This window comes from Bos taurus, chromosome 24 (genome assembly GCF_002263795.3).
Source record: "Bos taurus isolate L1 Dominette 01449 registration number 42190680 breed Hereford chromosome 24, ARS-UCD2.0, whole genome shotgun sequence".
NCBI lineage: Eukaryota > Metazoa > Chordata > Mammalia > Artiodactyla > Bovidae > Bos > Bos taurus.
In genome coordinates this window covers 22,530,687-22,547,956 of record NC_037351.1, presented here as the reverse complement: position 1 = coordinate 22,547,956, position 17,270 = coordinate 22,530,687, and the positions used below count along the sequence as shown (strand labels likewise).

At 37.7% G+C, this 17,270-nt stretch overlaps 1 protein-coding gene and 1 non-coding gene across 3 annotated transcripts in view; both read left to right on the top strand.

The window, feature by feature from the left end:
• Window positions 1-17,270, top strand: part of DTNA (dystrobrevin alpha) — a 451,122-nt gene that overhangs the window by 33,718 nt on the left and 400,134 nt on the right. The gene's annotated exons all lie outside the window — the stretch shown is intronic.
• Window positions 11,614-11,685, top strand: TRNAC-GCA (transfer RNA cysteine (anticodon GCA)). The gene has a single exon. It is a non-coding gene; the product is annotated as a tRNA-Cys (tRNA).

Here is a 17,270-nt window from a genome sequence, read left to right as displayed (position 1 = left end):
ACTCTGTAGTAAATTGCTGTGCTCTGTGGATGCATTGTATGAAAACACCCTCGTGAAAAAAATATTACATTTCATTTTGTACCACTATGCCTAACTTTGTGATTTTTCTTTCCCAACTGAAAATACTGAGTTCTTATTTTGACATGCTAGCAAACAGCACACCTTAATCCCTGTTTACATTTACCATTAAAAATTATAGATTTTTGCTTTTGGAACTGAACTTAATAATGCAATTTTAAAGTCTTCAGAACCAATCAAAAATCTCTTGAAATTAAGTTCACTTAAAGAAACCCAGAAAACCGCTCTCCTCATGAAACTTGGTAGGATATCATCTGACTCCTGTTATAAATAGCCTGTTTGAAGAGATAGCAGTAAGTTAAATTATGAAAAATTTTCCAAGTAATTTATATCCATTTCTGAATTTGGACAGGGCAGAATTATATATATATATTTTTTTTTATGGTGGCTGATGCTCTGTTATGCAAAGATAGTGTGCCTTTTCTGTTGTCAATGGTTTGCAGAAAAATTATACTTTTTAAGACTTTGAAGAGGCGCAAGATGATTTTTTTTTAAGGTTTATACATTGCTCAGAATCTAAGTGAAAAATATTCCAAGAAGCTGTGACAGCCCAGCCATATGTGTCTGTAGAGGACTAAATTTCATCACTTGTGCAGAGAGCCTTGCACTCAATAGCAAGTGAGTTTGGGGCATCCTGGAGCTAGATATAAGAGATGAATTCTATCATAGATTGGATGACAGCTACATTTCTAAAACCCACTAGTTCCTTAATTCTGTCTTGAGGCCAGAGAAAAGGAAACAATTAAATTCAACACATACCCAAGGTGACACATTTTTGAAAGGAATCAGATTTAATGTCAGCTTTATAGTACATGGGGAAATAATCACTCTCAGAAGAAGTGGAGTTCTCTGTTGCTTAGTCCTCAAAGTCTGCATGAATCCCCCAAGAATAATGAGCAAAGTGAGACTGAATAAGTACTCTACTCCTTAAGACATCAAGGTGTCTGGTAGTGTAGACAGATCAATAGCATTTGCTTCTCCCTTTCCAGAAAAAAAAAAAAAAAACCAGCACTGAACCTTTAGGGCAGGGATTGTCATTCCTCCACCAGCGTCTCCCTTTCCTCTCCCTTTCTGTCTTTTCTCCATCTCAGGTCCTCCTTTATCACCTCTGCTGCTCTTGCAGCATCTTCTGTCTGATTCCTAGAGTTTATCAGTGCCTAACTTACACTTTTCTAAATGTGATATATCCCCATTTGAGGGATTTTAGACTGTTGGTACATAAGTTTTATAAAAGCATTGTGAGACCAGAGGTTCCTCATCCTTCAGATCTTTTGTTGAAAGAGACTCTATTCAGTAGTCATATTGTTCTGTAGTGGGCCTTTCCACTATTCAAAGAAAACCACTCCTCAGACATACAGTGGAAGAACTAGAGATAAATAATTCCTCAATATAGTTTGATTGATTCAGAAAGAGCCAAAAGGTTTTAGTGGAAACTAAAGAGAATGAGATTTCTAAGAATTCCCATGGAATTATATTTGGACATAATGAAAACAGAAAAAGCAAAAGATTGACTAGCCAAGGTGCTACCAAGAATTTTAAATTATCTATGCATCTGTTTTCTCATTCATGCATTCATCCTCCCTGAGAAGAGGTTAATACCATCTCCACATCACAAAGCTGAAGCTAAGCTGTGTTCCCCCGAGGTCTAGCCCAGTTGCTCTTTATTGTAGATTACTAGGCATTGTAGGATTATGATGGTTTGTACTTCCTTGAGCTGAGCATTCCTTTGGAACACTGAGCCATGCTCTGTAGCAGAATGTTTGCTAGTAGAAAGGTTGATGACATGTGCTAAGAGAACATGACCCCACATGTTCTGGTTAAAAGCCGAATACCCATTATTCACTTGGGCTTTTATTGTTAGAGTCTTGAGAGATTAGCAAATCTTCATAAAATTTTGTTTCACACAGAAGTAACAGAGTACTTAAAGAGAAACGATTGTGATTTAATAACTTTTGTCTTCTTGAGAATGCTCTCCTTCCACTCTTTGAGGTAAGATTGATTGATTGAAAGTAGATTGAAGATAAAAAACTCTTAGATGGTAGTGCAGTGTTCCAGCTATGGGCAGGGACCCACGTGGACTGAACTCACAGCCCAGCATGTAACCCTTAATGGGTTGTGTGCTCTTGGGAAATTTTGCTTAGAAATGTTCACCTCTGAAAATGAGAGTCATAACAGTGCCTACATCATAGGACCGTGGTGAGTATATGTATGCTGAATGCAAAATGCTGAGAAAAGTTCCTGACACTTTTTCTAAAATATTTGCAATTATTATTAGAATTAACCAATAAAAGAAAACTGCTACATCTCTAGATTTAAATCATCAAAGAAATATATTAATTCTAATAATGAGAGTATGTAAAATTATAATTCTGTTGAGTGGACGTCATAGAGTTGATTCAGTCCCATGCAAACAATAGCTGACTCCAAGCATAAGAAGTTCACACTTCTATTTATTTGAGGATACCCAATTTGTACTCTTTCTCATTCTTAACATTTTGATGTTTTTCTTAATGAGCAAGAGAAGAGATGCCATTTCTATGGAGGCTGTTTCTGTTCCTCAGTCTACTTTTTGATATAAAGTTGGAACATCATCTTGCACATGAATGTGGCTCTCGTTGGCAAGGGACACTGGGATGATCTTTTGGCTCCAGACATTCAAATCTAGGGCAGGATTTAACGGAAGCCTTGCTCTTCCTGCTATTTTTCTCAGGCTTATCACTTTTTAAGCATTTGGTCATAACATTCCCTACACCTGTTCTTTCTGTGTCTCTCCCATATAAGTACACATGGTATATATGGATACATGGGCATGTGGTGTGTTTGTGCATATTTGTGTGCATGTTGCCATACCAGGATCTACTAGTTAAGTTCTTTCTCCTAAAGCAGAGCAGCAGTCAGACTGATTAGACAGGAACTCGAAAGGCCATTTAGGCAAATCCTTTTATTTCAAGTAACCCTTCCCACAAACCAAGGGGAATTGTCTACTCATCAAGAAATAGATTTTTTTTTCTATCTTCCCTTAGTCCTGTACAAAAGTGTATTTTTAGTGGTTCACCAGATGCTGCCAACAATTATAAAGAATGGCATTTTAATAGTAGACATTATTGATATAGACAGAAACCTCAGTGAAACAAGACAATGTTTCATTTTGTTTTTGTTCAAGGCCCTGAGCTTCCTACAAAAAAGGTGAAATCATATAAATGGCAAACAAATCTATATTTGGAGTGAAGACACATTGTTACTAGCTTAATTCCTCTGGTTTTTGACTTGCATATTTGACCTATCATTTTTAGAAGTTATTTTCACTGTAAATAACAAAAATAAAAGCCTGGAAAAGTATTTCTGTAGCATCAATTGCATCATCCAAGCTCAGAGAAAAGTCATTGGTAAGACAGAGTTTGGAGCACCCAATTTTCAGTTATTAAACTGTTACTTAAACCACTAAACCAGGATAAGTAAATGCAGATCCTGCAGTCAAACAAAATCCCAAGCTGCTTGAGCCTCTTATCGAGTTCGACAAAGTCACCTCTTTGGGGGAAATTCTTTGTGAATTCCTTCTTTATGTAAAATGACTTAGACCCCTGTTGCCCACTGAAAATGCTTTTATACCCAGCCTTTAATCAGAGGATTTGCAAGATGAGTGTTTTCTCTTTTTGGAGCATACAAAAATGTTAATATACTTGCTACTGTGATTAATTTATTATTTAATTCTATGTCTATTTCCTCATGTAATGAATTAGAGTCTCCATGCTTCTGTCTAAGAAACCCATTTGTTTCTAGTATATGGTTGCTGTGAAAGCATGCCCTTGAAACTTGGATTTCCTCCACAGCTATTATACATTAGATAAGACCTCGAAATTAGACAATTGACTGAACTGAGGGAACTTATGGCAAATTTATTAGAACTGACTATGAAAGTTTCTCGAAACCAAAGAAGAGCATTAACTTCATAACCTGGAGTTTGTTCCATCAAAAATTCTAGAATTGTCAATCCAGCTGGTAGTGCTAGAGGAACAGTTATGGGTTAGTCATAGCAGCTCGTACAACAGGGAATGGATAGAAAGCAGAACATGGAAGTCTTAGTAAATATAAATCATAGAGATAGTGCCTTGTTAGTTTACCTTGAGAAGCTCCAAATACACTAATTTATTTTCTTCTGATTTAAATAAAGCTAAGTAAGTGATGATTTATACTCTGGGTAACTGAAGAGTTTTAGGTAATCTTTCTAAAAGAAAAACATCATCCAGAATTAGTACATTCATGCCATGCTGCATAATGAGATCAATCTTCATAGGTGCAAGGCCTAGTAAATTGTCTACAAAAAATGTCTTTCCACCATCAGGATTTGTTGCAGCCCTTACACGAATTACCAATTGTGTAAATACTTCTGTTTTGAACTTGAGTCTTTATTTTCCTTGAGAAGTTAGAAAACAGAGAATATGGCTCAAACTTGAACTGATGGTTGAAAGCTTTGGGTCATTTTAACAAATTGCTGCATTTCCATGGTTGATGGCTGTGGCAGAATTTATTTTGTCATACCCAGTACCTATGACTCTGGCTTCCCTCGTGGCTCAGTTGGTAAAGAATCTGCATGCAATGCAGGAGACCTGGGTTTGATCCCTGGGTCAGGAAGAGCCCCTGGAGAAGGAAATAGCAACCCACTCCAGTACTCTTGCTTGGAGAATTCCATAGATGAAGGAGCCAGGCAGGGTACAGTCCATGGGATCGCAAAGAATCAGACACGACTGTGTGACTACGTTTTACTTCTACCCAGTACCCAATCCCAACCCTACTCACTTACCTGTCCCTATACTATAGGCTGTAAAGTTTATGGATTGTCTTTTCTAGTCTCCCTTGTAAGTATGGGTGACAATGTGACACAGTTCTAACCACTGAGAGGTAGGTGGTTGTGTACTGGCAGTGCCTCGGCTCCAATTCCTTTCCTCCTGCTTGGATCAACAGCAGAATGAGTGGAGCAGCAGCAACCATCATGACACCATAAGGAAAAGACTTTGAGAGATATTGCATCCAACACGTTTGAACAACTAAACTCGATCTGGTGATTGCCTGCATCTAGAATCCTTGGTATCTGAATTTTTGAACTCTGTATACATATATAGATGTCTCTATAGGTGAAGGCCTCTGTCCTTCATCCTACTAAATAGAATGGAATAACTTCATCATCAGAAGTACTGATTCACTTGTTCATTCATTATTCATTACATTATAGCATATGACTGAAGTCAGCATACAATATGGCTAGGTAAAATAAATTTTTAATAATGAGAATTACAGGGCAAAGAGAATATAATGGTAGAAAAGTGAAATAAAGCCAGGAAAACACAAAAATGTATCTAAAAGTTATATATATATATATTTTTTTAGAGATTAAACAAAAATTTGGCTCAAATTCTAGCATCCAGTGCAAAGGAGTATACATAATGAATTATATGATGTACAGTGTCCATGAGAGAGAAACAAACCAGTTGCTTAGCAGAGGGCTGACTGCTGCTGACTAGGAAGTGATAGAGATATTTCCCCCATGGACCATCACAAAGTGGTCATTGTGTCTCATAGGGAACAAAATCTTCAACTGTTTTCATACAGTTACATGTTTTATAGGCTTTTTTGTTTTTTTCTTGGACTGTCTCTTAATATATGCTGATGTTATCTGCCAAATTGCACTTTAATGAAAACAACTTTATAAGTCACCAGTAGGATACAATATCAATTCATTTTGCTCTAAAAGTCTAGTTTAGTCCAGAGTATAGCCAGGAGTATTCAGGAAAATGGAATGTGAGAATGTGATCAGAAAGTACCACCTTCAGTAGTCTCTGTCGACCAAAGTTTGGTAGCTATTAACAGGTGCTGAGTCACAAAATGTTTATCGTTGGTTTCTACCGTATAGTAAAGTGCATCAGCTATACATACATCTCCTCTTTTGTTTTAGATTTCTTTCCCATTTAGGTCACCACAGAGCACTTGAATAGAGTTCCCTGAGCTGTTTGATAGGTTCTCATTAGTTACCTCTTTATACCTAGTATCAATAGTATGTGTATGTCAGTCTCAATCTCCCAATTCATCTCACCTCCTTCTTCCCCAGTTGGAGTCCGTATGTTTGTTCTATATGTCTGTGTCTCTATTTCTGTTTGCAAATCAGATAATCTATACAATTTTTCTAGATTCAGCATACAAAATATTTTTAATAAATGTAACTATGAGGGCTTTCCTGGATTCTCTGAAAAGACAGATAAGATGGCATGTTCCTTTCACACTCTGAGGTTATAAATGAAGGCAAGAGATGTATAAATCCCTCTAAGCCACCTTATCCTTGAGAAAATACTTGTTGATCATGGTGTTTGGGACTCTTGCTCATGGAAGTTGGAGAGTGACTTGGTTGGCCAGCCCACTGTCTTCCAGGGCAGAGCAAACTCCCACAGTGGCCAATCAAAGCCTGATTCCCAGAACAAGGATGTGAGCATCATCTAAGCTAATATATCCTAGTTTTGGAATTTAAAAAATGATGACGTTTTAATAAAAACAGTAAGTCTTTTTAATGGACCATTTACTCTTGTTCCTCTCGTGTTCATGCTTCATCAATCTAGGCGTCTTTCTCTTTCAAGAGAAATGAAATCCTGATTAAGTTGTGTCATATTCATAACTTGAAATCTGTCTCCAATATCATGTTCAGTCTCTTCCCACCAATACCCTTCTTTTTCTTCATTTGCCCTATCTTCACATCCACCCAACCGCTCATCTCTGCTTTTTTATTATATTATCATACATGGAAAAGCAACCTGAATAATTCTATTAATATATACCACTACTACTAATAATAGCTAAATTACTGGGGATTTACTAAGTACCAAATCTTTGCTAAGCTCCTGTACGTATATTAAGTCATTTAACCTGTGTAGTAATGCTATAAAGATAACGATCTTTATCCCAGGTTTTTTGACACGGAAGATTTTGGAAGTCACGTTAAATAGTAGAACCAAAATTCAAATCCAAGCTATCTTATCCAGCACTGTCATTCTTAACCATTCTGCTTTTAGAAGTCCAGCTGACGAAGTATAGAATAAAAGTTCTTTGCCCCCGTTACCAAGGAATCAGCAGAGAATGGCTCCTTCTAGAATGTCAGCAGCCCCTGGTCTCCCTCCGTCGGCCTGACCTCTGCTGTGTCCCTCTCTCAGATCACAGTCTACAGCATATTTCAGATGTCTGGTTGAACATTTCTGTGCAATCATACAGCAGCTAGAACTTGTGCAATTTGTTTTTCTAATGCTTTCTCATTATGGAAGCTCCTGGAAAGCCACTGATACAAGGTAGAGGCGATTACACAGTCACTTAGGTCAAATCCTGAGTCTGAATGGAACCACAGTATTAACACTGAAGGACACATGAGAAACGCGGTTTGGTTACAAGTCTCTGCCTCTGCGTAGAAGTTGTATGTTTCCACTCTGAGTGTAATTTATGATGCTTTGGAGGCATCATGAGCTTACACTAGTGAAACCATCAGAGGACTGATGGTCAGGAGATAAAGATTCCAGTCCAGCTCTCCCAGGCTGTCTCTGTGACTTTAAACTGGCCTTTGTTTCCTCATCTCTCTCAGAAATACTCATGACTGCTGGGACTTCCCACTGCATTAGTGTTGTGAAGACATGATTAAATAAGCTATTTTTTCCTTTGAAAATGTGAAACTATGCTATAAGTAAATGATACAAAAGCATTTTACTCTCTTCTGCCTTTTATCTGCACAGCCATTATCTAGATTATAACTCTCTGCTCTTTTTTTTTTTTTTGCTATCACTTTATTCATTGGGCTATACTCTGTTGGGTTGGCCCAAAAGTTCTTAAGATATACGAAAAAACCCAAACAAACCTTATGGTTAACCCAATAAGTAAATTATTCAACTCTGCAAATGTAAACACAAAATGCTTACTAATTAAGACTTCATAGTCAGAAAGTACAGAGCCATTTAAATACCTCAGTTTCGGTTCAGATTTTTTAATTCATCTAAAATTCCTTCATTGTCCTCTGTCCAATCGGGTAAGAATTCAGAGCCATTTCTAACTTGTCAGTTTCAAAGTAAGATAACACTTTGTTTTTATGAGTTTTGAATAGTCACATGGAAGGCTTTTCCCCCTTTCTGTTAAAAATCCTTTCCCTCAGAATTGGAAAAAAACATGAATGTCTTCAGCCAAAGGGTTCAATCATTTGAGTAGAGGCTCTTTTAGGAAAGTGCCTGAAGATCACAAAGAATAAAAATGCCTTCTCAACCGTTTAATTCAACAAGCACTTACTGAGCAACTCCTAGGTGTCAGTTAATGTAAGAGCCCCTCTGGGGAACCCAAAGATGAATGAGACATGGCACCTGCCTTTTATTAGGGCACAGGCCAGTGGAAGAAAAAGACTCAGGCAGACATTACTCTCAAACAGGATCCACTAGTAACTGATCAGTGGAAGCAAGGAGTGATGTGAGGGAAGAAAAAGATTAATTCTCACTAGGGCATATTAGCAGGTTTTCCTGATGAGGGGGATCATTTAAGCTGTTTCTTGAAAAATGGTAACAGGACAGAAGGCAATTGCAGGCTGAGACAACTAAATAAGCAAAGAAAAAAAAAAAAAAAGGTGCTGGGAGGGGGCTTTTTGAGGAAACATAAGGAGACAAATTGACTGGGTTCTAGAGCTTGGGAAGCTGCTAGAGGGCTCAATTCTGACTGCTTTATGGAGGGTTTGGAGGCCAGATTGCAACTATGAAATTTGGAATCCACCATGTGCAATAGGAGGCAATTGAAGGTTATAATATTTTATTCTCTCTCTCTTTTTTTTTTTTTTTTTGCAATTAACACCTTGAAATGAAGCCTTGAGAATTCCCTGGAAGTCCAGTGGTTCGGACTCAGCACCGTCACTGCTGGCAGCTTGGATTCAATTCCTGGTTGGGGAAGTAGGATCCCACAAGCTCCATGTGGTGTGATCAGAAAAAAAAAAAAAAAAAGATAAAAATAAAGAATAAAGGCAACCTTTCTTTTTACGTCCCCCTCCCTGGTCCATGTTAATGCCCCTCCCCTAATGTCATAGAAGATTATGCATACCAAAAAAAAGAGTGTATAGCATAGTGTGTTAAAATTGCCTAGTCACTTATCTCTTGCTCTGCTAGGCTGGTAGCTCAGGTGGTAAAGAATCCTCCTGCAATGCAGGAGACCCTGGTTCAATTCCTGGGTCAGGAAGATCCACTGGAAACGGGATAGGCTACCCACTCCAGTATTCTCTGTCACTTACAGAAAGTGAGATCAAGGATGAACAACAGAATTTAAACCCCCAAATAATTGTTTATTGATCTATAATGTACTAGATGCTTTTCTAAGCACTTTACGCATGTATCAACTCATTTAATCTTGAAATAAGCCAAAAAATTGAGTGTTACTATTACCCACCTTTTACAGGTGAGGAAATGGAGGCCAGCAGAGATTGTATTATTTGCCCAAAATCATGCAGTGTCTAAGGGTTAGAGCCAGGATTAAAATCCTCACAGTCTAACCCAAGGAGCTGAGCTCTTCACCACTTTATATAATACTACTATATAATAACTTTATAATATACTCTATAATCCATAAATGAAGATCCTTTTGTTGGTGAAATGATGTAGAAGATTTGAGGAGATGAGCAAAATGATAGGTTTTTATTGTCCCCAAATCTGGCTCTTGATAACAGACTCACAATCTCATTGATCTAAATGCACCCAGCAGGAGACGGTGATTCCTGCCAAGTGTAGTGGCCCCCATATCTGCTGTCTTCCACACTGATTAAGTATCAGCAATTAACCTCTGCTAAGTCTACTTAGTCGGTTAGTAGCTCTCCAACGTGTGTAACTGGGACCAGAGGGAAACCATCCACCAGTAAGAATGACTAAAACAAGCTTTTAGTACACCTCTCTGCAGGAATATCTTCAAAGACTCAAGTTTATGTGTTAAAATTTAATGACTCATTTACGGCACATATTTTCTGAAAATTCAGTCCTTTTCTCAGGAGGGAAAAAAAAAACAGAAAGCATTATAGTGAGAAAGAAAGAGACATCTGAAAAATGTAGCTGGTAAAAGCCTACACCATACAAGAAACAAAATATCTGTTCAATATGTAAATATCTGACTCTGTTCTGGACGTTATATTAAAACATCTTGATTGAGGCACTTTATGGTAACAGATGAAAGTCTGTTGACAGTTCTAAAAATAAGCCAACACTTTAGCTTTTCTGTGTTTCTTAAATTTGGTGAGACATTTTTGTTTGGATTCTGCAGGAGCAATTTAAATGGCTTTGAGAACTGAATGAATTTTAAAAAGAATGAAGATTTGCTTGGCTGCCAGTCTTCTAAGGACTTAACCCTTTGAAACTCAGTTTCCTTAGCTGAATGGGAACAGAAAGGACTTCAAAAACATATCCTCCATTGGATAATTAATTAAATAGTGCTTGAAGAAAATATTTTTATTCTAGAGAAATACTTCAAATATAAGCTGTTGTTGAGTTACAACAATTTATGCCCTTGGTAAACAAGCAGACTAAATGGAGGATACATCTGTTCACTGCTTTCCTGGTCATTACAGCCAGGACAATAAGATCTGTTAAATATATTCAAACAGAAGAGCTGGAGAAAATATATATAGATTATCCCTCCAAGGGTATTTGCACATGAGAAGAGGGTCAAGAATGGGTTAACTCATTTCCTTCCTCCTGCCTCCCTTCCATGTCTTCACTTCCTGAATATTGAGTGCCTCTTAGGTTGTGATATTGGGGATATCATTGGGGATAAAATGATTGTATCAGCCATATAGAAATTCCCTTTTCTCTTTCCCCCCATCCTATCAAAATTTGTGTTCTTGATGTCATGCTTTAGGAAGTGGGATTTCAGCTTTGTCCAAGGAGAGCTGCTTTCACTGAGGTTTTCCTTAACGCCCTTCATATTTTAACCGTTTATAAGCAGCAAATGTTTTGTGTTAGGCATTATGCAAAAAAAGCCAACTTTGACTGTAATTAAAGCATCCAATAGGTGAAGACTCTCCCAAGATATGTTTCAGTAATTAACCATCCATAATTAAAATGGAAAGTGAAAATAATGACAATTGACTCTCATATCAGTTGCAGTGAAATAATTTGTATGGTTGTATGTATCAGTGCTTCCAGAATTGACTTTTCCATTTTATTCCTTTATCCTTTTATTCCAGAACTTATTTCATCACTTTCCTCTTGGCCACAAGCAAACTTTGAGGACTAAGGATTAAATATCATTGGTTACCAAACCAATATCCACAAGAACTGCCAGCTTGGGAATTAGCTGCTTATCCAGTCCCTTTCTGTTTTCTCCATATCATCTACCCTGATTCTCTTTTTCAATTACCAAGGACAGTGTGGTAGTCTAAAAAGATTACTCAAAGATTTGTCACTGGTTTTGACCCATGTTCAGCCACTAACTAGCAGTTGATATTTATCATGTCCCTTGGTTCTTCCCTGGTTCTTCCCTTGGTTCTCCACCAGAGCTTCCCTGGTGGCTCAGAGGTTAAAGCGTCTGCTTGCAATGCAGGAGACCTAGGTTCGATCCCTGGGCTGGGAAGATCCCCTGGAGAAGGAAATGGCAACCCACTCCAGTATTCTTGCCTGGAGAATCCCATGGACGGAGGAGCCTGGTGGGCTACCGTCCACGGGGTTGCAAAGAGTCGGACACGACTGAGCGACTTCACTTTCACTTGGTTCTTACCTTCTTCGTGCACTGGATTGGCTAAAAAGTTCATTTGGGTGTTTCCATAAGGTGTTAGGGAAAAGCCTGAATGAACTCTTTGACCAACACAAATATTTAATGAACTGGTTGCATCAGGTAAAGTGGTTGTATTAAACTAGAAGAGGACTCATTCTTTGTTTCTCTGGAGTCAGGCTAAAACTAACCCTGTTTCCATTCCTCATATTTTTTCAATTAAGTGGCTGGTTTGACCTCTGATTTGAGCAATTCCAATATCAAACCCCGAGTTCCTCTTTAAAAAAATATTTGGTGATGCCTTATCAGATCAGATCAGATCAGTCGCTCAGTCGTGTCCGACTCTTTGCAACCCCATGAATTGCAGCACACCAGGCCTCCCTGTCCATCACCAACTCCCAGAGTTCTCTCAGACTCATGTCCATGGAGTCAGTGATGCCATCCAGCAATCTCATCCTCTGTTGTCCCCTTCTCCTCTTGCCCCCAATCCCTCCCAGCATCAGAGTCTTTTCCAATGAGTTAACTCTTCGCATGAGGTGGCCAAAGTACTGGAGTTTCAGCTTTAACATCATTCCTTCCAAAGAAATCTCAGGGCTGATCTCCTTTAGAACGGACTGGTTGGTTCTCCTTGCAGTCCCCAAGGGTCTCTCAAGAGTCTTCTCCAACACCACAGTTCAAAAGCATCAATTCTTCGGCGCTCGGCCTTCTTCACAGTCCAACTCTCACATCCATGCATGACCACAGGAAAAACCAGAGCCTTGACTAGACGAAACTTTGTTGGCAAAGTAATGTCTCTGCTTTTGAATATGCTATCTATGTTGGTCATAACTTTCCTTCCAAGGAGTAAGCATCTTTTAATCACTGCAGTCACCATCTACAGTGATTTTGGAGCCCAGAAAAATAAAGTCTGACACTGTTTCCACTGTTTCCCCATCTATTTCCCATGAAGTGGTGGGACCGGATGCCATGATCTTCGTTTTCTGAATGTTGAGCTTTAAGCCAACTTTTTCACTCTCCACTTTCACCTTCATCAAGAGGCTTTTGAGTTCCTCTTCACCTTTTGCCATAAGGGTGCTGTCATCTGCATATCTGAAGTTATTGATATTTCTCCCAGCAATCTTGATTCCAGTTTGTGTTTCTTCCAGTCCAGCGTTTCTCATGATGTACTCTGCATATAAGTTAAATAAACAGGATGACAATATACAGCCTTGACATACTCCTTTTCCTATTTGGAACCAGTCTGTTGTTCCATGTCCAGTTCTAACTGTTGCTTCCTGACCTGCATACAAATTTCTCAAGAGGCAGATCAGGTGGTCTGGTATTCCCATCTCTTGAAGAACTTTCCACAGTTTATTGTGATCCACACAGTCAAAGGCTTTGGCATAGTCAATAAAGCAGAAATAGATGTTTTTCTGGAACTCTCTTGCTTTTTCCATGAACCAGTGGATGTTGGCAATTTGATCTCTGGTTCCTCTGCCTTTTCTAAAACCAGCTTGAACATCTGGAAGTTCACGGTTCGCATATTGCTGAAGCCTGGCTTGGAGAATTTTAAGCATTACTTTACTAGTGTGTGAGATGAGTGCAATTGTGCGGTAGTTTGAACATTCTTTGGCATTGCCTTTCTTTGGGATTGAAATAAAAACTGACCTTTTCCAGTCCTGTGGCCACTGCTGAGTTTTCCAAATTTGCTAGCATATTGAGTGCAGCACTTTCACAGCATCATCTTTCAGGATTTGGAACAGCTCAACTGGAATTCCATCACCTCCACTAGCTTTGTTCGTAGTGATGCTTTCTAAGGCCCACTTGACTTCACATTCCAGGATGTCTGGCTCTAGGTCAGTGATCACACCATCGTGATTATCTGGGTCGTGAAGATCTTTTTTGTACAGTTCTTCTGTGAATTCTTGCCATCTCTTCTTAATATCTTCTGCTTCTGTCAGGTCCATACCATTTCTCTCCTTTATCAAGCCCATCTTTGCATGAAATGTTCCTTTGGTATCTCTGATTTTCTTGAAGAGATCTCTAGTCTTTCCCATTCTGTTGTTTTCCTCTATTTCTTTGCACTAATCGCTGAAGAAGGCTTTCTTATCTCTTCTTGCTATTATTTGGAACTCTGCATTCAGATGTTTATATCTTTCCTTTTCTCCTTTGCTTTTCACTTCTCTTCTTTTCATAGCTATTTGTAAGGCCTCCCCAGACAGCCATTTTGCATTTCTTTTCCATGGGGATGATCTTCCTGAAATAAAACTCATAGATAATGCAATCTTACTTACACACAACTAAAACAAGATATCAATATATTCTCTAGGTTAAATAAATGAGAAATGAAAGGAAATTAATTTAGAATAAAATAATATGCATTTCAACCTGTAAGTACTCAGACCTCAATATATAAAAAACAGTGAAATATTAAGATGCTTCCACCTGGTCAAAGACTCACTGTAGATGTGACAACAAGCCCAGATTTTGATTCACCTGTGTTGATACAGATGGATTGTATTAATGACTCAGTGGCATTGCTGTTGGTGATGTGATCTTCCAGAATGGTAAACAAGATTTGGTCAACTTCCCCAAAAAGTACAGTCTTCTCTAATTTCTATGGTAACTACATAAAAGCTACTTTATGTGTGCGTGCGTGCGTGTGTGTGTGTGTGTGTGTGTGTGTGTGTGTGTGTGTTAGGCTATAGGCTCAGAAAACAGTAAACAGAGTTTCACTTATGTGACTGCCCCAAGGGGACATTTAATGGTCCTGCAAAATTCGGGGCAACTCTTCTTGTGAAGACGTGAGCTGAGTGTTGCAGGAGATCGAGCATCCTTGACCTTTGCTTACCACACCATTAAGAGGAGCACCCACTGCTCTGAGGACTACCCCTGCTCTGAGGACCACTCTGAGAACTACTGGAGATGAGGAGACTCTCTGCTTTCCTTCAGATTAGCACAGAGTGTTTATTTGGTTTGAAGAACTTTTCATGAGCAGTATATTTATTTTACTTGAGTTTTGGCACTTGAACCATCTAAGCAGACAAGAATTTGATGGATCTTTTGAGCTCTTGTGTCTACAGTGTCTAAACCTGTTAGAAGATCAAAAATATCTTATGATTAAAAGAAAAGAAAAAGGAAAGGAATGTACTTTCCAGGCTTTGTATATGTACCCCCCTGCCCCCGCCCGTGAAGACCAAGGTAAACAACAAAATGTTTTTGAATTACAAGTGAATGGATTAAAATACTATCATTTAAAAGGGGCTTCCACAGTGGCTCTTCAGCAAAGAAGCCACCCTGCAATGCAGGAGACGCAGGAGGCATGGGTTCTGTCCCTGAGTTGGAAAGATCCTTTGGAGGAGGGCATGGCAACCCACTCCAGTATTCTTGCCTGGAGAATCCCATGGACAGTGGAGCCTGGCGAGCTGCAGTCCATGGGGTCGTGAAGAGTGGAACACAACTGAGTACACTGAGCATGCATGCACATAAAAGAATACAGGGAAAGGAAAATATATAGTAATATTAGTATATATATTATATATATATATATATATTCTATAGTAATATAGAATTGAGAAAGACATGTTGTGAATGGTTGAGCCAAGATAGACATTTTGTGAAAAAGGAAAACAATTTCTTAATGGAAGAGTAAAGTACAAGTTTCTACAGATATATGCCCTTTGCATTAATAGCATTAATAATAACTACCAACATTTACATAATGTTTACAGTGTGCTGGGTACTGTTCTAAGTGCTTTACGCATGTTAAATCATTTCCTCTTCACAGCAATACCCATTTCACAGGTGAGAAAACTGAGGTACAAATACATGTAGTACATTGCTTGAGGTCATATGGCTACAGTGAAAGAGTTGGGGTTTCAACATAGTTTGATACCTTACCTGTATTTTCAACCACTTTTTTATATTGTTGAGGCCTATGTGCTGGTTCCTTAAAATAATACTTTAAAATAATATTTTTGCTGAATAAATTAATTGTGCTATTATAAAGCTATGAAAGATTTAGGCTAATGGGATTGAGAGAATGAAAGGTCAGGACAATTCTCCGTTGTGAGACAGTCTCCCACACACATGGGCAGGATATCAAGCATCTTTGACTCCTGCCCACTAAATACCAGAATTCTGTATTTTAATTATACAAAGATCACATGAAGACTTTCTCATGGTAACACTTTAAAATTCAGAAGTTTACAGAATGAAATCATCTTCCTTCTCTCTTCTAACAATTCCTCTCTTTTCCATAAAAATAACAGTTTCTGTATCTAAGAATTTATAAATACACACATATACACACATAGTTTTCTAACAGAAAATGACTGTGAAGTACATACCTTTTTTTTTCATTTCTATGTTTCATTAATTCTTGTCATTTTCTCCTACCCAAATATATGGACTTTTCTAATTTTTAATGGTTGCTTAATAAACCATTGTATATGCTGATATTTTGTAAATCATTCCCCTATTGATATACTACTTAATTTTAACTTTTAAAATAAAAATTATGATTTTCTTAGGCAAATAAATTCATGTTCATTACCAATGTTTTGTTAAAATGGATTCCTGGTAGTGAAATTTTACTGATATTGCTAATCTTTCTTCTAAAATGGTTTTCCCAAGTGAACTTATATTAAGAAATGAGTTTGCCATTTTCTTGTTCCTGGGCCATCAATGTGCATAATTGATTTTTTAAAAAGTTTTGCCAGTGAAATCTGTAAAAATATGATAAAAATCATTGTTTTAAATTGCATTCACTACTAGGGATATTAACACCTTTTCACTACTTTGTATCTGTTTGTATTTCTTTTTTACAGATAATTCCTTTTATTCTATTGAATTATTTTTCCCTTGGTTTAGCATTTCTCTCTCTCTCTCTCTTTTTTTTTTTTTTTAGTGTCTCTCATGGTACAGAAATTTAAATTGTAAACAAGCAAATTTTTCAATCTTTTCCTCCATGGATTCTGGATTTGATGTCTTACAGGAAGGTCCTCCCTACACAAGACTGTAATAATTCAATTATTTGTTATTTTATGGTGATTATGTAGATTTTAGTTTAGGCCTTTAGACCGTATGGGTTCATTATTTGAGAGATAAACATTGTCTAAATAATTCTAGTAAATGTGTATAGGATATTTACCACACATCAGGCATTGGACTAAGTATTTTAAATGAATTGCCAAGTTTAATCCTCCCAAAATTCATGCAAGATACTGCTATTTTCTTATTAACAGTATATGAGGAAATTGAAACACAGCCTATTAACTTGCTTAAAAGTTATTAAGAAGTTAATAAAAAAAAGTTAATATGAGAGAAGTTAATAAAAGCCAATGAGAAACAAATTTTAACTCAAGCATCAAGGTTCAGGTGGTCAGACTTCACTCCACAGTGTATATTTAAGGATTCTCAAAGTTCTTAATTCTCATAGTATTTTGTTAGGATGAAAGCATGTCCTC